At 40.6% G+C, this 20411-nt stretch overlaps 1 long non-coding RNA gene across 1 annotated transcript; it reads right to left on the bottom strand.

Annotated features, from left to right (window-relative positions):
• Window positions 1–5752: 5752 nt before the first annotated feature.
• Window positions 5753–20364, bottom strand: LOC117357357. Its single transcript, XR_004538790.1, has 2 exons — window positions 20292–20364; window positions 5753–6880 (listed from the first exon to the last, which is right to left on the bottom strand). It is a non-coding gene; the product is annotated as an uncharacterized LOC117357357 (long non-coding RNA).
• Between the last annotated feature and the right edge of the window lie 47 nt (window positions 20365–20411).

Raw genomic sequence — 20411 nt, 5'->3', positions numbered from 1 at the left:
ATATTGAATGCCACTAAAGCCAATGCTCCACTGAAATGGAATAACTCTAAGATCATTATCCTACTGGATTTTGCGAAAGCTACAGCCTTCAAATGGAAGCAGTTTTTGGCCCTCCGTCTCGAATTGAAAAAGTTGAATGCACAATATGGATTATATTATCCCGCTCAGATGCGAGTCACTTTAAATAATGTGACCAAGAACTTTGATTCACCCGAAGATATTCAAACTTATCTTCAGCATCAGGGTCTTTCTGATATGGACGTTCAATCCTCTCATCTTCCTTGAATGCTATGTATGCCTTCTCTTGGTCTCAGCTTGCTATTTGACTGTGTTTTGATTGTTAGTGGTTATTGCTTATAGTTCGGTACTGGCTATATTATAAGTACTTTTTTTGTTCCTTTGCCATTGGTGCATGATTTTTGTTTGGGTTTTTTTTTATTTCATAAATCTCTGATTGGCCTTATGGGAGTCTTTTGAACCCCTCTCCTCGCCTGTTATTCACCCCACAGAGGCGGTTGCCTTATGCTTTTCGGAGATCTTTTTGTTGCCCTTAGTGTGTTAGTTTTTTTGATGTTCAGTTAGGTTGTTTGTTCAGCGTTACTTCGGAGCATTACTATATGGTTTTTTTTTAGCATTTTCTATATTCTCTTATAGTATCTTATTTTATGCTCAGTTCTGATTGCCACTGTGTTTCTCTAAATGTCAATGGCCTAAATAAAGTGATAAAGAGGAAAAAGATTCTGAATTATTTAAAATCTTTGAAATTTACGATTGTATGTTTACAGGAAACACATTTGAGCCATGCAGAATCTCTGAAGCTGCAAACCGATTGGGTGGAACAATGCTTTTTTTGCACCTGCTGTAGGGAAACATGGTGGTGTTGCAGTTTTAATACATAAGCGTGCAACTTTTGCTATAGTGCAGCATAAAACAGACGTAAATGGTAGATGGGTGTGGGTTCAGTTATCACATAATGGTGCTTTATTCAATGCTCTATCTATACACCTAACCAGGATGACCCAGGATTTTTTAAGGAAGTGTTTTCTTTACCTGATCTTGTTAGTACGGTGCTTTTATTGGTTGGCGGAGATTTTAATCTTTGCCTGGACCCCCTTTTAGATCGGTCCTCTTCTCACAAAGTTTCTTCTTCTATATCTCGTTCTACCCTATGCTCTATTATGGATTAACTTGGATTAACTTATCAGTTGCGTTTGTTGAACCCTATTGGAAAGGAATATATTTGTTTTTCTGCTCCTCATTCATCTTTTTCCCGTATAGATTATTTTTTGCTTTCTAAACAGTTAATTTCTCAGGTGGTCTCTACTCAGATTCATACTATTTTAGTTTCTGATCATGCAGCTGTTAGTGTGGTTCTGACTGGAGACTTCACATCTACTGCACATTCCCGATGGCGATTCAAAATGTCCCTTCTACTGGATGACACCTTTGTCACTGAAGTTGAAGCCTTTCTTGTTGAATTTTTTATTCTCAATGATGATGCTTCCACTTCGGTGAGTATACAATGGGATGCTATGAAAGCTGCTCTTTGAGGTTTCATTATGAATTATGTCGCTAAACAACATAAGATTACTTTTAAATTAAAACAGGAGTTGGATGTTCAGATTAAAGATTTAGAACACCAGTATGCTTGTAGTAATGATCCTCTTGTTTATTATAATTTATTGCGCTTTATCAGTTAAATATGTTTTCTTTGAGCCTAATCAGTTGACTTCTTTTTTAGTGCTTTCCCGATTGGAGGTAGAAAAATCATAAGCTCTATGACTATTGGTTAATCCCAGCAATCAGCCTTCCAGCTAACTTTATGAAAGAGTGTACATTAAGTTCAATTCTTCTATCTTTGTTTTATTTTATAAGAAATCTTGGATCCAAATTTGAGGACTTGAGCATTTTAGTTAATATATGATTTAATGTTATTGGAATGTTTCTTGCTTTATGTAGAATTGCTAATTTGCTTTCTGTACAAGGTATTCTTGATTATATGATTTGAAAATCAATAAATATATTTAAACATAATTTATTGCGCTTCAAGTATCGATATAATACTATTTGCTCCGAAAAATCTGCGGCCTTTTTATTTAAAAAGTCAGCTAAATATTATGCTGGTGGTAATAAAGCTAGATGTATATTGGCATCCTATTTGAAAACTCAAAGGGCTGCTCAGAGAATTCCTGGTATTAGATCTCCATCGGGAATGGTGGTCATGAGTACTGAAGATATTAGTTCGCTTTTTGCCGATTTTTATTCTTCCCTATATGTTACAGACTATGCTCTTGGTGAAGACAAGATATCAGACTTTCTCACTGGATTATCTCATCCTTCTTTGTCGGAAGCCGACGTTGTTAATCTCAGTGTTCCTATAACTGTGGAGGAATTGGAAGATGCTTTAAAATCATTGAAACCCTGTAAGTCACCTGGGGGGATGGTTTCCCGGTGGAATTTTTTCATAAGTTTTCTTCTTTTCTTTTGCCTAGATTATTGAATTTTTTTTTTTTTTATAATTCTTTATTCATTTTCAAACTTACAATAAGTGTGATAATATGTCCAAAAAATTAACAATAAATATATTACCATCATTGAAATTATATGATCATATCTCACATAATATGCATGCTTCCTCCACTTTTTTCGAAGCACTTATAGTACTGTTTCCAAAGCCAGATCGGGATCCTACAGAGATCAAAAATTATCGCCCTATCTCTTTGATAAATGTTGAGGCCAAATTGTATGCCAAAGTTTTAGCGGTTCGTCTATCCTGTTTTATTTAAACTTATTCACCCTGACCAAACTGGTTTTATTTCTTCTTGATATTCTAGTTCTAATACTCGTCTTTTATTCCATATGCTTTTAGCTGCTAAAAAGTCTACAGACCCTATGGCTGCCTTATTTCTGGATGCGGAAAAGGCATTCGACAGGGTCAAGTGGCCCTATCTGTTTGCTGTCCTTCATTGGTTTAGATTCCCACCTCCTTTTGTTCATATGATCCGTGTTTTGTATTCTCAACCCTCTGCTAGACTTTGGCTTAATTCAGTTTTGTCTCGTTATTTTTTCTTATCCCGTGGTACTAGACAAGGGTGTCCCTTATCCCCGCTCCTTTTCGATCTGGCTTTGGAACCACTTGCTCTTGCCATTTGTCAGTTTACTCTGATTCAGGAGGTTAACATTTCGCTCTATGGGGATGATATGGTCATATATATTTCTGATGTATCCGATTCCATCCCCCTTTTGATGGCTCTTATTTCAGATTTTTCTATTATTTCCAGCTATAAAATTAATTGGGAAAAGTCTGATATCTTGCCTTTGAATATTCACTGCGTTCAACAAGATGTCTCTCATTTTTCTTTTAATTGGGTTATTTCATCAGTTAAATATTTAGAGATTTTATTTGCGACTGATTTTGATTCTAGTCTGTCCCTTAATAGAGCTAGGGTGTTGACTGCTGTAGAGGGCCTATTATGGAAATGGTCTCCATTGTTCCTTACTTGGTGGGGGAGAATGGAGACTGTTAAAATGATGATAGCGCCTGTTATTAAGTATACGTCCATGACGTTACCGTGTTTGTTTGACTTAGCATATTATAAGTTGTTGGAGTCCAAGATCAGTAGATTTCTGTGACAGGGTAAACTTCCTCGAGTGTCAAAACGCTCTATTCAACAGTCGAAGTGTCATGGAGGGGTTAATTTCCTTAACTTCTATTGTTATCATTGGGCTTTTCTTCTGCGACACGGTTGGTACTGGTTTCAACCATGTAATGATTTGATGTTTCCTCGCTGGGTAGGGATAGAGAGAATTCTGATTCTACCATTTACCTTTCAATCACTACTTAGCTGTATTTTACCATCTAAGATTCGAACCCATCCAATTTTGTTGGGCACTATTCAGGCTCTTATGAAGTTGGATTCATTTTTTCAGACTCGTATACAGGATACATTCCATCAATCTATTTGGCTTAACACCAATTTTCGCATTGCTCTTGCCCCTATTTTTCGGCTGTCTTGGATGGCTAAAGTGGTATTCTTCCTGGATCAATTGTGGAATCAAACTTTGCGTACATTTCAGGATATACAAGGTCAATTTCATTTGGCTGATTTGGCCTCGTATCAATGGTTGCAATTACAACAATGTTTGACTAAAAGTAAGCTGTTTTTTTTCTACTGAGCTCCCAGATCTCTATAAATACATGTCTATTTTATGTATGGAGCACCATTTATCTTCTCGTATATATAAGGACTTTAATAAGTTTGATGATATATCTCCTCACTCATTGTATGCTGTTTGGGACAAGGATGTGACGGATAATTTAACTTCAATACAATGGGAGGATTTTTGGCTTCGGACTTTTATAATATCGATGTCTGCTAATCTGACACAGTCCTTATATTTTGTTTATCATTGCGCTCTATGGACTCCAAGGAAATTGGACATTTATCATCTGATTTTTGTTGGCATTATGTTGCTGAGACTGGTACCTATGATTTATGAATGTTCTAAGTTACAACCTTTTTGGTCTTCTGTTTAGAGTATTATTTCTCATATCTTCTCCATAGATGAGGAGCTCACTGTGGCTATTGTCTTTTGGAGAAGCACTGTACTTGTATCTCCCCTTTCTGAGGATCAATCTCATTTATTTGATATTTTGATGGCTCTTGCCGTGAAAGTAATTCTTAGAAACTGGAAAATTCTTCATGATTTACATGTGGCCACTTGGTGTAATTTGGTTTCTCTAATCCATAAGTTTGAAATGGAGAATACTTATTTTCCCTCTCGGTTCCGTTCTGTCAATTGTATGTGGGCCCCTTTTCAATTCATGCTGAAAATGCTTAATTTCTTTGTATGCTTATTTCATTTTTGCTCTGTTGTATATGATGTGTTTCTGTTAAAAAAATTCTAATAAAGCATGTTTGAATAAAAAAAGAAATGCAAGGTCACGTATTTGGGCTGCAAAAACCTGAAAACATGGCACAGTTTAGGGGGTGAAGAACTTTTGTGAATGAAAGAGTAGTGGGATTTGTATGTAATAATATGTGATGATCTAAAGGTGGCTATACAGGTTGAAAAGGTGACGGCAAAAGCTAGAAGGATGCTAGGGTGCAAAGGGTATGGCCAGTAGGAAAAAAGGAGGTATTGATGCCCTTGTATAAGACATTGGCGAGCAAAGTTACCTTCTAACCCTGCCCAAGGATACTCTGAAATGATTGTTCAAATATTTCCAATCAAATATGTTTATTATAATAACAGAGTAATCTTGTTTCAAAAGGCATTTGTACAAGGACACATGTCTAAGTCAGAAGTGTAAATGCATCTTTCTGAGGAACGGTCTCATACGCCGTCCTGCCTTCTTTAACTATATACCTAATATGACAACATATTTTCTACGTTCATATAATTGGTCATACATATTTTCTACCATATAAGGAGGCACTTCTTGTACATGTATACATATTGGGGGAGTGGCTTTCCCCTCACTGAAGAATTCCTGAATTTTCATTCTGATACTAACTTAAATCAATAATAAAAAATAAAAACAGAAGAAACAGTTCTAATATTACAATATACTTACAAAGAAAAAATATTAATGCACACAGCCTTAAATTATCCCTCTTCTGTGGGCCTAAAATCCAAGCTGCTTCTCTTTCTTTTTAATTCTTTATTCATTTTTAAAACTTCAATTGTGTACAAGAGATGATGCATTTATATATAATATTAACATTACAGCACAATAAACTTAATATAATAAAGACAAGACTTATTTTCCCCCGCCCATTTCCATTTAGCCACCTCTCTATCAGAAGTTTCCAAGATAGTTGAAATATTAGATGCTTCATTTTAAGATTTTGTTGTTCTTGCAAACTCTTTACTGGTAGGTAATAAACTTGAGAAAAAGGACAAATTGTTTCTTTAGGAACTAAAATAATTTATGAGAAATATGTTTTCCAACATTTCTCTAGGCATTACTGAGAACACCTGAGGAAAATTCAAGAAATGTAAATTATTATTTTGAGAACTATTTTCTAATAATTCTATTTTTCTCCTCATGTTAGTATTATCTTTAACATTGCTTCTTGTATCTGACATGTCTCATTTAAATCTTTATTAACATTGTCAATTTGAGATTTCAAAGATCCTATTTTAATTTTCATTGCATTTAATTCTTCTTCATGCTTTTTTGTTCTTTCCTCCAGACATTGAATTTGGGAAACAAAGATTTTCCCAGATTTGCAACTAAATCCCACAGTGAGTCTAGTGTGACTTCTGAAGGTTTAGTCAAGAAAAATTTTGGCAATTGTAAAGTTATAGTTTGCTCACCACCCTGCGACTCTTCCCAAGAAGAGACCAATATCTCCCTCTCGGATGTTTTTAATACTTCACAGATTCCAAAGGTGAACCAATATCCTCCAACCACGGAAACTCCAAACCCACAATTTTACTTGAGCCTCCAGATCAGAAACTTCCACCGGCCTCAGTGTTTCCTGAACCTACTGCAGGGAGCTAGCATTCTGCAGCTGAGGAGCTCTAGTATAGTGGCTTAGCGTCACATCCAGGGAGATCAACCGAGCCTCCACTCCATGATGGTGTCTCCAGCAGGTCACTCTCCAATAAAATCTGTTTTTAGTCTTCTCATAAAATTCTCAATCGAACCTGAAACTGCAGGTTCTGGGCACCTCAAGGTACCAGCAGCGCTCTTTCCCTGCCACATTGGTATAGAAAATAATGATCGGGAACCCTGAGTCGGTGTACAGCAGCAAGAATGAAGAAAAGACCAAATGGGCGTCAGGTGAAGGCGGCCATCTTGGATCCCTGGTGATTTAAGTAGCACTACATATTGAGTGGTCTATGTTTACATAAGAAGCAGTTGATCGTTCTAGGTTAGGGAAATTATTGAAAGTTTTAGTGTTAATTTCATTAAGATATTTGAACATGCTTTCAAATCCCCCCTCTCCTTTCAAATTCACCTCACATAGCTTTTGGTGGAGACCTAGCAGTCTATTTTTTATATTCTACAGCTTCTAGAACTGACCCAGGGCTGGTTTTATACAGGACTGGGGCCCAGAGCAGAAATTAAAGAGGGAGCCTCGATCTTCCCTCACATAGCTTTCTCCCCGATCTCATCTACCATTACCACACATAAAACTTTAACCCCCTCCCTCTCTTTTATGAAGCCACATTAGGCTTTTTTATTGCTTACTGTGGCGATAAAAGCTCCGATGCTCACAGAATTCCTATGAGCATCAGAGCTAATATTGCCGCAGCAAGCCATTAAAAAAACCTACATGGCTCCATGAAAGAGGGCCTAAATAAAATAACTTCACACACAAACAGACAGACCTTCACCAAATAGAGCAAGGGACTGCAAATAGAAATATGAAGACCAAAATTGAACTAGGATCTCCAAGAAATTAAACTTAGTCAGTACTGCAACACTGAAGCAATAAAAATAGAACTGCATTTCTTTTTGTACTGAACATAATCAGTGGTGTAGCCATAGAGGTCCTGAGCCCAGCCATCCCAAAATTAGCCATCTCCTTTACTATGGCTGGTGGGGTCCTGCAAGCTTAAGACACTTCCTTATCTAATCTGGCAGAAAGAAATCTTCAAGCTTGGCAGCTAGTGGCAGTGTCCTTGAGCTGCCACCAGCTGCAGAATTGGGAAAGTTCCGATTGCCAGACTGGAGAAAGAGGTGTTCAGCTGGTGGGGCTTGGGGGATCTCTGCCAGCTCAGATATGTATATTTTGCATTTGGCATGAAGAAAATGTGGTGCCCATCCACTTTGAGCTCAGCTTCTCCCCCACCCCCAATCAGCTGTCTGGCCATGCCACTAAACACAATACAAAGAGATCTGTGATGCACATATCCATACTTAACACATTCCAGCTAATAAATTCAAAATAAAATACTTTTTTTCTACCTTTGTTTTCTGGATGTTTAATTTTTCCATTATGTTGGTCTCCGTTTGTCTCTTCTGTTTTCCAGTAGCTGTTATCCATTTGGCTTTCTCATTTCTCCTGTCTTGTTTCATTCCCTCACTACTCATCTCTCATATACTAATTGTTCCTTTTTAGGGTTTGGGGTTTTTTTTTCTTCATTTTTTTGCTACCCACTCAAATTTCACACTCTCATTTCTTTTTACCCACTCAAATTTCACTTTCTCTCATTTCTTTTTTTCAAATTTCCATCAATTTCTCATTTCCCATCCCACTCCTTCCCCAGTCTCCTAATCCCTACTTTTCAACTATACCTCATTGCCACATTTCTACCTCTGTACTCAAATCCTCTCTCATCTCATCATCCCTTCCCTTGGGATCTCTCACATGATTGCACCATCTCCCATCACTCCACTCTTGTAGCTCAGCATCTGCACACCCTCTTCTCTCCTCATGGTCTGGTATTATCCTGCCCCATCCCCTCACTCCATCTTTCTTCCTCCCTTCCATGGTCTCTCTCTTCTTCCCCCCATCAAACACTGCTCCCTACAGTTCTTCCCTACTCCTGCTCCACTATCTAACATCTTTCCTTCCCAACTTTATGTCCAACATTTCTCCCTCCTTCTTTTACATCTCCAGGACCAATTTCTCTCTTGCTTCCTGACTGCACTCCCATCCAGTATCCCTCTCAACCCCGCCACCCAAATCCAATATCTCTTTTCCCTCCCTATCAACTTCCATCTTTCTCTCTCATCCCCCCCTCACTTCTGAGCCCACTTCTTTATCTAGTCCCTCCTCCCCTCACAACTAACTTAAAATAGCTCAAAGCCCCCCCCCCCCCCAGTAGCATGGCATCTCTTCACCTTTTCCCCAGTATGGCCTAATGTTGCTCTGCTTTCCCCCTTACCTTCCGGTCTGTGTTGAAAACCATTTCCTTTGGCAGGGGGTCACCAACAATGCAGCCACTCTTTCTCACTTTCTTTCTGCTGCATTATACCCCCTGTTGCAACTTTTCTTTCTGCCTGGGCAGACTGCGGCAGAGAGAAAGCATCGACGTAGCTGATCGGTTACTGCTGTGTTGTCAACCTCCTGCCAAAGGAAATGTTTTTCAACATAGACTAAGGTGATGGGGGAGAGAAATTATTAGGCTGTGCTGGGGAAAAGGTAAAGAGATGCCGGGTTATGGGCCCCACTGGAGCTATGATGCCCAAGACTGCTGTCCTGCCTCCCCCCCTCCTATGCTGACCCTGTGAAGAATGCAGAGGAACAAAATCTAAAAAATTCGACCATGTGACACCACTCCTTAAAAAGGCTCATTGGCTTCCTGTCATACACAGAATTACACACAAATTATGTACTATTATCTTTAAAACATTAGAAAATAAAACTCCAGCATTTTTATTCAGACTACTTATCCCATATTCTGTTAAAAGAACTTTAAGATCTAGTGAACGGAATCTCTTATCAATTCCTACTTTGAAAGTAATAGGCACAAGAAGACAATATATCTTTTCATGTACAGCCCCCCAGATCTGGAATGCGCTTCCTATGTTTTTACGGGAGGAGAAAGTGTTCGGGAAATTTAAATGCGAATTAAAAACCTTTCTGTTCAAGGATGCATTTGCAAATTAAGTAAAATTTTTTATACAGTGTTATTTTAGTAAATTATTTTTCAGCCAATTTTAACTTCCTTATGTGTTTTCCCTTTATGTTCTTTCTTTACTATAAAAAATGGAGTTCTTTCCCTTTTTACCCTTTTTTTTTTTTTTTTTTTTTACGTTATAATTGAGAAATTGTATGTAATGTTTTTGTTTCCCTTCATTTATATTTTATTGTACATCGCTTAGAAGTTTGATTAAGCGATTCAACAAGCAACCTAATAAACTTGAAACTTGAAACTTGCTTCAAACAGTTCAACTGCTATTTGAGCTTATGTGGCCCTGAAGCAGCATATTTGGCTACGAAACGATCATTGGCTGGCTGCACATAGTAATTACTGCATATGTAATACATTTTTACACAAAGGATTGTTACTAATTTCTCACGTTTTTTCAAATTAATATACAATACCTTGAAGCGAAAGCTTTTTTTAAGATGCGTGGTTAGTAGAATGGTTTTCCCTCACTGAGACTTTTTTTTTTGCTTGCATTTATATTATAATAATGGCTGGGGTTTGGTTTAATAACTAGTGGGGAGTTTTTGTTGATAATACAGTATAGGTTTATTACCTCCCATTCCTCCTTTTCATATTTTGATGATTCTGAACTGAGCACATTTTAGATGTCTCAATAACCTGCACAGAGCCACCTCCTTTTTTTTTTTCTACTGGTGCATGCTTCCCCCAATGCACCCTCACACCTTCTGGCTTTGTTCACTTCCTTATTACACTACATAGAAACATAGAAGATGACGGCAGAAAAGGGCTACAGCCCATCAAGTCTGCCCACTCTGCTTACCCACCCCCTGTCTATGCCCTAATGACCCAATTTCCTTATCTTGACCCTCTTAGGGATCCCATTTATTCTTAAAGTCTGGCATGCTGTCTGCCTCAATCACCTGCACTGGAAGCTTGTTCCAATGATCAACCACTCTCTCTGTGAAGAAATACTTTCTGGTGTCGCCATGAAATTTTCCGCCCCTGAGTTTGAGCGGGTGCCCTCTTGTGGCCGAGGGTCCCTTGAGAAAGAAAATATCATCTTCCACTTCGACACATCCCATGAGGTACTTAAATGTTTCGATCATGTCTCCCCTCTCCCTATGTTCCTCGAGTGTAGAACTGCAATTTGTTCAGTCTCTCTTCGTACGAGAGACCCTTGAGCCCCGAGATCATCCTGGTGGCCGTCCGCTGAACCGATTCAATTCTGCGCACATCTTTACTGTAATGTGGCCTCCAGAATTGCACACAGTACTCCAGATGAGGTCTCACCATGGCCCTGTACACTAGCTTGAGATTATCAGACATTCATATATTGTCTGGTTGGTGCACATCAGTATTTCATCTCCCACCAACCCACTGTGTACTGTGCCCTTGGATTGCTACACCCAGAACATAATTCTGAATTTTTTAAATATAAAACCTTAACTGCTAAGAACTCAGCCTCTCCATCAACTTTCTTAGATCTTGACTCATGCTGTCTACTCCCTCAAGGGTGTCCACTTTATTGCAGAACTTTGTGTCGGATGCAAAAGAGGAAAAAAGGCAATTCAGTCTAATTTATTTCTCAGCACTCAATATATTGAAAAGACCCAAGCCCTAGCATAGATCCTAGAGACATTCTACTACTCACCTTTCTTTCCTGAGAATGAATTGCATTAGGCAGTACCCCTGGGTGTCCATCATGCAACCCTATCAACTTCCTTCTAGGCTACCCCAAAACGGCTTATTTCTTTAGCCAAAGCTGGAACCAAGCACCATATAGAAGCCAACTGAATTTCGGCTTTGGTGCCATAACTGGTCCAAAATCCTTTTTCTGCCCAGTTTCAGCTGAAAGGCTATGATCATGGTTTCGGTTTCAGCTGAAACTGACCAGGTGCTTTTGCTAGAAGCTGAAAATTTGTGCTTTGTCTTGTCTTCCTCTCTCCCCCTTCCTTCTGAACAGGAGCTGCCTTTTGCCTCCTGCCCACCTATACATGCCCACTCAGGTTTATTTTATAGTCTCTGATGATCTAGGATAGTTAAGGCAAAAGTGATCCCCCGTTGTTCCTGTACATGCTGGCTTTGCTCTCAAAATGGCAGCCATGGTCAATTGTAGCAGCCATTTTGAGATTAGAACTCACATGGGCAAGACCAAGTGAGGGATCACGCCACTGCAAGTAATGCAGTTATGATCTTACACAGTGGTTTATATGGTAAATAAGAGTGCTCCTACCTACCTAATAAAACAACTACAGACCGTGCAGAACACTGCCCTCAGAATAATCTATTCCCTTGGAAAATTTGACCACATCACCAACGCCTTCCTAGACTCATACTGGCTTCCAATACAAGCCCGCATCCAATTCAAACTATTCTGTATGTTATTCAAAACCTTAAACGGAACGGCACCCACCCACCTAAACAACCGTCTAAACAGGAACCTCTCAACCAGACAGAGGAGAACCCAATCCCCTTTCTCCTTCCCCCCTTTTAAAGGAACTAAACGCAAAAAGATGTATGACAACTTACTTGCAACACATGCAGCTAAATTGGACCCCTCCATCACCAACCTACTGACAGCATCAACTGACCTCAAGGCTTTCCGCAAAGAAATCAAGACCCTACTATTCAAGAAATTCACCCAAACGTCCTAATCCCTTCCTTTTCCCCTCTCTCCCCCTCTTAGAATCTACTCATCAAAATTGCTTTAGACCTTACGCCTTAATTGTAATTTGTATTTCTCTTCCTGGAAATGTCCAGTTATCGTTCTGATGTAATCCGCTTAGAACTGAAAGGTACAGGCGGAATATAAGCCAGTAATATAAGAACATAAGAAATGCCTCTGCTGGGTCAGACCCGAGGTCCATCGTGCCCAGCAGTCCGCTCACGCGGCGGCCCAACAGGTCCAGGACCTGTGCAGTAATCTTCTATCTATACCCCTCTATCCCCATTTCCAGTAGGAATTTGTCCAATCCTTTCTTGAACCCCAGTACCGTACTCTGCCTTATAACGTCCTCTGGAAGCACATTCCAGGTGTCCACCACATGTTGGGTAAAGAAGAACTTACTAGCATTTGTTTTGAATCTGTCCCCTTTCAACTTTTCCGAATGTCCTCTTGTTCTCTTATTTTTCGAAAGTTCGAAGAATCTGTCCCTCTCTACTCTCTCTATGCCCTTCATGATCTTGTAAGTCTCTATCATATCCCCTCTAAGTCTCCTCTTCTCCAGGGAAAAGAGACCCAGCTTCTCCAATCTCTCAGAATATGACAGGTTTTCCATACCTATTATCAGACGTGTTGCTCTCCTTTGAACCCTCTTGACTAACGCCATATACTTCTTAAGATACGGCGACCAATATTGGACGCAGTACTCCAAATGCGGGCGCACCATCGCCCGATACAACGGCAGGATAACTTCTTTCGTTCTGGCTGTAATACCCTTTTTGATTATACCAAGCATTCTATTCGCTCTCTTAGCGGCCGCTGCACACTGTGCTGACGGCTTCATTGTCATGTCCACCATTACCCCCAAGTCCCTTTCCTGGGTACTCTTATTCAATAACATCCCTCCCATTGTATAGTTGTACCTCGCGTTTCTGCTCCCCACATGTAATACTTTACATTTTTCAATGTTGAACTTCATCTGCCATTTCGCCGCCCATTCTTCTAATTTGTTCAAGTCCCTTTGCAACTTTTCGCAGTCCTCTGTAGTCCGAGCTCCATTAAATAGTTTGGTGTCGTCCGCAAATTTTATTATCTCGCACTTCGTTCCTGTTTTTAGATCATTTATGAAGATATTAAATAGCAGCGGCCCGAGCACCGAGCCCTGCGGGACATCACTCGTGACCCTCCTCCAGTCGGAGTAGTGACCCTTCACTCCTACCCTTTGTTTTCTACCCTCCAACCAGTTTCTGATCCATCTATGTACGTCTCCTTCCACCCCATGGTTCTTCAGTTTCCGGAGTAGACGTTCATGGGGCACCTTGTCAAAGGCTTTTTGGAAATCTAGATATATGATGTCTATGGGGTCTCCTTTGTCCATCCGTTTGTTGATCCCTTCGAAGAAGTGCAATAAGTTCGTTAGGCACGATCTTCCCTTGCAGAAACCATGCTGGCTGGTTATCAGAAGTTCATGTTTTTCAAAATGTTGATCGATGTTTTCTTTTATCAGTGCTTCTGCCATTTTCCCCGGAACCGAAGTCAGGCTCACCGGCCTGTAGTTTCCCGGGTCACCTCTTGATCCCTTTTTAAAGATGGGCGTAACGTTGGCTATCTTCCAATCTTCCGGGATCTCGCCTGTTTTCAGGGATAAGTTGCAAATTTGCTGCAGTAGTTCCGCTATCTCCTCCTTTAATTCCTTCAGAACCCTTGGATGTATGCCATCCGGACCCGGGGATTTGTCAGTTTTTAGTTTTTCTATCTGCCTACGAACATCCTCAAGGCTCACTTCTATGGATGTTAATTTTTCTGTCTGACTTCCGTTGAAGAATTGCTCAGGTTCCGGTATGTTGGACGTGTTTTCGTTTGTAAATACAGACGAGAAGAACATGTTAAGCCTTTCTGCCACTACCTTTTCCTCCTTCACCACTCCCTTCCTGTCTCCGTCGTCCAGCGGTCCCACTTCCTCTCTAGCCGGCTGCTTCCCTTTAACATATCTGAAGAATGGTTTGAAATTTCTTGCTTCCCTGGCTAGCCTCTCTTCATACTCTCTTTTGGCTTTCCGAACCTCACGGTGACATTCTTTTTGATGCTTCTTGTGCTCTTTCCAGTTCCCATCAGTTTTGTCCTTTTTCCATTTCTTGAATGATTTTTTCTTATTGCCTATCGCTTACTTCACTGTTTTGGTTATCCACGCCGGGTCTTTTGTTCGATTCTTTTTACACCCCTTCCTGAATCTGGGGATATACAGATTTTGCGCCTCGCTCACCATGTCCCTGAAGAAGGACCAGGCATGATTTACCGTTAGCCATGTTTTGGAAGTGTTCCTAAGTTTCTTCCTTACCAATTCCCTCATTGCTTCGTAGTTTCCTTTCCTGAAGTTAAAGGTTGTCGCAATGGATCTCTTGCCTTTTGACATTCCTACCTCAACCTTTAACTTGATCATATTATGATCGCTGTTTCCCAACGGTCCCACTACTTCTACTTCCTTTGCAGGTCCCCTTAACCCATTTAGGATTAGATCCAGAGTGGCATTTCCTCTCGTCGGTTCTCTAACAAGCTGTTCCATGAAACAATCCTGTGTAGCTTCCAGGAATTTTGTCTCCCTAGCGCATTTCGAGCTTCCAAGCCTCCAGTCTATCCCAGGGTAGTTGAAGTCTCCCATAATAACCGTGTTGCCGCTTTTGCATTCACGCTTCATCTCGGCTTCCATTTCCTCATCGATATCTCTGGTTTGCCCCGGTGGGCAATAAAATAGGCACATCTTTATTTCAGGCCCTTTCCTTCCCGGTATTTTAACCCATAGAGATTCCGGCTTGCTGGCCGTCTCTGCTGTGTCCATTTGTGTGGATTGTATGCCTTCTTTTATGTATAGGGCTATTCCACCTCCTTTTTGTCCTGTTCTGTCCTGGCGATAGAGCTTGTATCCCGGTAGTGCTGTATCCCATTTGCTTTCCTCATTCCACCATGTTTCAGAGATTCCAATGATGTCGATGTCTTCTGCGTTGGCCAAGGCTTCTAGTTCCCCCATTTTGTTTCTTAGGCTCCTTGCATTAGCATATATGCACTTTAGATCCTGGTATTTTGCTGTCCTCCTTTCTTTTCCCTGTGCTTCGGTCCATATTTTCTTCTCTTTTGCTGCAGACATTGTAACCACTTCTTCTGGGTTAGTCGACTCCTGCAGTTTGTCCCTTGTTCCTTCCCAGCCATTTTTCCCCTCGGTATCTTCACAGGATACCGTCTTCCGAATTGTCGACCCTTTGTCAACTGTCGGCTTTCCCCTTCTTCTTAGTTTAAAGCCTGTTCTATTCCTCTCTTGACGTTGTTTGCTAGGAGTCTAGTTCCTGCTGTGCTCAGGTGCAGTCCATCTTTCCTGTAGAGCTTGCTCTTGCCCCAGAACGCCGTCCAGTTCCTCACGAAGTGGAATCCTTCTTCCTCACACCATCTCCTCATCCACGTATTTATTGATTGTAGTTCCTCCTGCCTTTTCACATCTGCCCTTGGTACTGGTAGGATCTCTGAGAACACTATCTTCTGGGCCCTCATCTTCAGCTTCCTTCCCAGAATCTTGAATTGTTCTAACAGCGTGCTTCTTTTGTAGTCTCTCCTGCTGACATCGTTCGTCCCGATGTGGATCACTACAGCGGTCTCTTCTGTCTCTGCCCCTTCCAGGATCATTCCAATTTTGTCCACGATGTCCTTGGTTCTTGCTCCCATTAATGTAATGTAATGTAATGTAATGCTCCAAATAAATGCTTTCAATATAATAAAGCTTAGCAGGAAGTTGCCTATAAATTTGAGATGATAAACTCTTAAGGAATTATCCTCTTTCTGTGAAACATGACAGCAGCTGTCCCTCCAAATTGGGCACTGTGTCTTTTAGTTTCTCTATGCTGTAGCTGTGGTCCGTGTGTGTGGAGGCTATTTTACTTGGAGATAAAATATGGTCTTTTATTATTTAAATTATTATATATATTCTGGCTTGAATACTATTTGGGTTAGCCTAAAGAATTTCCAGGTTCTGTTGGGTATGAAGATGCAGTATTTTATTCGAACTTGGAGCATGCATAAGCTAGATCAGGGGTAGGGAACTCCGGTCCTCGAGAGCCGTATTCCAGTCGAGTTTTTAGGGTTTCCCCAATGAATATGCATTGAAAGCAGTGCATGCAAATAGATCTCATAGATCAGGGGTGTCCAACCTACAGCCCCCGTGAAGTATTTTGTGTGGCCTTGGTCGAGGGCAATGCAGTGTTTTCCTCTGCTGTCCCCGGGTGTTTACTGTCTTGCTGGCTCTCTCCTCTGTCTTGCTGCAGCGTTTGCACGTTTTGCGGCCCCAGAAAATTTTTTTTCAGCCAATGTGGCCCAGGGAAGCCAAAAGGTTGGACACCACTATCATAGATATTCATTGGGGAAATCCTGAAAACCTGACTGGAATACGGCTCTCGAGGACCGGAGTTCCCTACCCCCGAGCTAGAGTCTGTGAGAAAGGAATGGGCAGTGATTGTTCTCAAGCACAACTATTGATCAGTTTATGGCATTAATAAGGAAATTAAATTACACTGAAATGAAGTTTATATTAGAAAATATTTTGACAAAGATATTGCTTGATTGTAATTTTTCAGAGCATAAAATCCTCATTTTCATTAGCATTGATAGACCTTTTTTTTGTGGATTGTGCATCAGGCTGAGAACATAAGAACTGCCATACTGGGATAGACCGAAGGTCCGTCAAGCCCAATATCAGGTTTCCAACAGTGGCCAACCCAGGTCCCAAGTAGTAAAACAATTTGCAGAATCATAATGCTATGTTTTGACATTGTTTCAAATCAATTGAATACACAAAAAAAGCAAACAAGATGTCAGATCAGTTTGAAGGAAACACTTTATTTGATAAGTCCCAACAAGGATCCAAGTTTTGAAAATTTAAAATCATCTTCTTCAGGGGACAAAACAGTGCGCCAGTAGAGAAGAAAAGGATTGTTATATAAAATTTAAACTTCTGAAACTGGACCAGAACACACTGAAGTGTGCTGCTGTGGCGTACTAAAGAAAAGTGTGCTTTTTTGACACCTGCCTCCTGGTGCACTGCAAAACATCAAGCACTGACATTCAAACACAAAAAACACAACATAAAAGACAATGAAACCTTATTGTCCTTTCTAAACCCTGTAATTTTATCTTACTATTATCACATCTTACATGTTTAACCGTTTATTATATCAAAAAATTAGGTTCTTACCTTTGCTATTCTCTTGGAAATCCACACTCTGTTCCTGGACAAGTGGATTATGCATCCCCAGTTGTGAGACTGCTTGTAGGAAGCCTCATTTACATAATTTTTTCAGACCCTCTCCTCTTACCTCAGGTATTCCGTTTGTAGACTAGCAGTCACCTGTAGAGGACTCCGTGACAAATCAGTCTAATCTGCTACTAACATCAAATATAACAATCAAACAACTGAAACAGGTTATAAAACAGCATAAATCTGAAATAAACCGTGCTATAAAGAGACACAGCCACAGTGGTCTCAGAGCTTGGCGGCATAATAAGTGAGGGGTTATCCTTGATAAAGCTCTATAGCGAAACATGTTGGTGTTATAATCCCCTGCCAGAGACCACGTGACTAAAGCTAAGTGATATGCTTATAATTTAACATTTAAGTCTTAAATAATTTTATTAATACATAAATACACAAAAGTTAAGAAAATTGCAAAAAAAAAAAAAAAACCGTTTAAGAATAGTGATCCAATGACGAATTGACACGTAAAGCTTGGAGCAATGAGATTGTTTTGAGCTAAGTGGTGCCGCTGAGGATCGTGGAAGAATTTATAAAATACATAAGGGCATTGAAGTGGTAGCTAAGTTTTGTCTACCCTTTGAGATAGTCTGTATTGACTGAGTACCCTTGTGAAGTGTATGGAGTGTGCTATTATAGAATTCGAGAGAGCTTTCACGTAAGGCATAGTGAGCTTTATGATAAGTTTATCATAAGAACATGTGATTAGAGATCTCTTTTTTTCCATATTACTGTAATTTTAGAGGTCTTGTCAAAACATATCTGGTCAAGTCAAATTTTCTGCACCACCTATTCCCGATGGAATTCTGTGCAAAAATTTTGCACATAATATTTCAAAATTCTGCAAAATTTGTAGTGTCGAGTAGAATCCTCCAAATCTGGAGGCCTGAAATTCCTTCCTGCCTTTTCCTTTCTCAGGTTCCTCAGTTCTCTCACTCACTCCAACTGCAGTTCTGTCTCCCTCTCTCACTTGCACCCTGAATCCCCTCCTTGGCCTCCATAGTTTGGCATCTCCCCCCTGGCTAAGAATCTCTTCCTCCCTTCCCATCCTTTCTCAGGTCTTGGTCATTCTGTCTTCCTCTCTCTACCATCTCCCCCACCCCCACTTGTGGGTCCAGCATTCATGTCCCCTCATCACCTCTCTTGAACCTGAATCTCTTCCATACACTCCATGGTCTGGCATCAGTCTCTCTCTCTCGCTACAGTCAAGCATCTCTTCCTTCTCATCCCCCTTTCTGGCCTGGGTTTCCTTCTAGAGAGCTGAACGGGGACAGGAATCCTGCGGTTTCCCCTTTTGGGTCGCATGGATCCCATGGGAACGCCCCCTCGGGTTGTGGGGATCCCGCAGGGCTGGATGCAACTCGAGCTGCGAGGCTAGTCTTCTTTTCCTATCTGCCCTGCAGCAGCACACATAGCCGACCGGAAGTCTTCTCCGATGTCAGCGCTTATGTCGGAGGGAAGGATTTGCGTCAGTTACGTGCAGCATGTAGGGCAACGAGCCGAGAATGATTAATGGTAAAAACCACTGAACACAAACAGGCCAGGCCAGGTTGAAAGCAGCAGTTAGGATCTGCATACTGATAGCCTGGATTTGGAGCTAAGGCCCTGAAGCACTGGATACCAGCCATGAAACAATCGTCAGCCTGGCCTGTTTGTGTTCAGTGGTTTTTACCATTAATCATTCTCGGCTATTTTTTTGTTCCCACCTGCTAACTTTAAACTTGTGCAAAAGTTTTTGCCTATGATGCTTGGGTGGAAGAGTGTGGGTACACCTCTCCTTTTGCCTGAGGCTTTTCTTTTGCTTAAGTAATAAGCTAGCATTCTTGGCTTGTATGGTGCTTTTGTTTTGGAGTGATATTTTTGTATTACACTTCCCTCCATTCCTCCCTGTTTTTTGTGGTTGTAATAAAATAAATTCCAAACCAGATGGTCTCCAATTAAATATAGGATGAACTGAAAATTAAATTTCATCTCGAGTTCTCATACGCTCTCAGAATTGTGCAATTCAGCCTAGGACCGAAGTCCCAACAGCAGAACCCACCACCCAGTCACTGTGTATGGAAGTTTTTATAAATACTTTGTATCATTTGAAAACATTTCAATCTATAAATAGGTAAACAGTTGAAAAAATTTGAAAAATGCTTATAACTTAGCTTTTAAAATCTCACGGGTTTCAAATGATACAAAGTATTTATAAAAACTTCCATACACAGTGACTGGGTGGTGGGTTCGGCTGTTGGGACTTCGGTCCTAGGCTGAATTGCACAATTCTGAGCGTATGAGAGAACTCGAGATGAAATTTAATTTTCAGTTCATCCTATATTTAATTGGAGACCATCTGGTTTGGAATTTATAAAAAAAAATTTTGATCTCCACATTCTCACACGTTACCTTTCTTAAAATAATTCCCTACTTTTTTTCATTTTTTTGACCGGGTAATAAAATAAAGCCACAGGGTGTACAGATTCAAAGGCTAAATCGGGGGGACACAAATCTATGCATGTTTACTTTGGTAGACTAGAGAAGCTTCGTTTAACAGGCTCGTGGTGTCCCCTGACTGTACAAAACAAAAAATGCCCACCGGGAATTGTTTTCTCCGTCAGATTTCCACGGTCGAAGCCCCGCACCCTTCCTCCTGGCAGCTCCCAGGCAACCCCCAAACTAGTCCGTTAACCATGAGACGAAACAGACGCTCAACAGCCAACACCTCCCTCCTCTCTCCCCTTCAATTCCGTAGTCTCAATTCTACCTTAAAAACTTTACCTTTGAATTTGCCGGCAATGGTAGCAACCCAAAGCAGACTCGCTACGGCAGACCCCACAGAGACCGTTTGCTAACGTGCCCCGCCCACCTCCTCTGACGCAACTTCTTTCCTTCTGCCGC

Source organism: Geotrypetes seraphini, chromosome 3 (genome assembly GCF_902459505.1).
Source record: "Geotrypetes seraphini chromosome 3, aGeoSer1.1, whole genome shotgun sequence".
Classification (NCBI taxonomy): Eukaryota; Metazoa; Chordata; class Amphibia; order Gymnophiona; family Dermophiidae; genus Geotrypetes; species Geotrypetes seraphini.
This window is presented reverse-complemented; position numbering and strand designations above follow the sequence as displayed.